General features: G+C 41.8%; 1 protein-coding gene across 1 annotated transcript in view; it reads right to left on the bottom strand.

Moving 5' to 3' along the window:
- SYDE2 (synapse defective 1, Rho GTPase, homolog 2 (C. elegans)) overlaps positions 1–447 on the bottom strand; it is a gene marked incomplete at its 5' end in the record, with an annotated part of 26,669 nt that overhangs the window by 4,232 nt on the left and 21,990 nt on the right. The window lies entirely within an intron of this gene.

The raw sequence follows: 447 nt of genomic DNA, 5'->3' as shown, positions 1-447 counted from the left end.
GCGCAGCAGCAAGGCACAGGAATTCGCCACAGGCTGAAACCCAGGGCTCCAGATGTCAGCCTGACTATATCCACCGGCTTACGCCTCTCTGAATACCAGGGGAAAGGTGAACACTGTGCAATCATTTCCCATTTGAAAGACAGATCTTAGAAGAAATAGTTACCTTCACATCTACTTTGGTAGTTTATTAGGAAGATTAGAATTTCACCTCCCTTAACTTATTGAGAATTGACCGCAAACTGTGCGAAAGCATATGACCTCTTAAGTTTGGAAGTGGGAGCTAAAATGTACTTAGGGTGTTTTGGTTTGCGTTTTGTTGTCTGTTTGGGTTTTTTGTTGTGTTTTGTTTTAAAGACATTTCTCCTTACACAAAGCTCTGCAAAAACAACTAGAAGTTGCACAGCTCTTACTGTAAGGATGTTCCCAACTCTGCCAAATTACAAGGAT

This window comes from Fulmarus glacialis, unplaced genomic scaffold, assembly GCF_000690835.1.
Source record: "Fulmarus glacialis isolate BGI_N327 unplaced genomic scaffold, ASM69083v1 scaffold23974, whole genome shotgun sequence".
In the NCBI taxonomy this organism is placed as follows: Eukaryota; Metazoa; Chordata; class Aves; order Procellariiformes; family Procellariidae; genus Fulmarus; species Fulmarus glacialis.
Note: the sequence above shows the minus strand (reverse complement) of the source record. Positions and strands in the feature narration are given on the sequence as shown.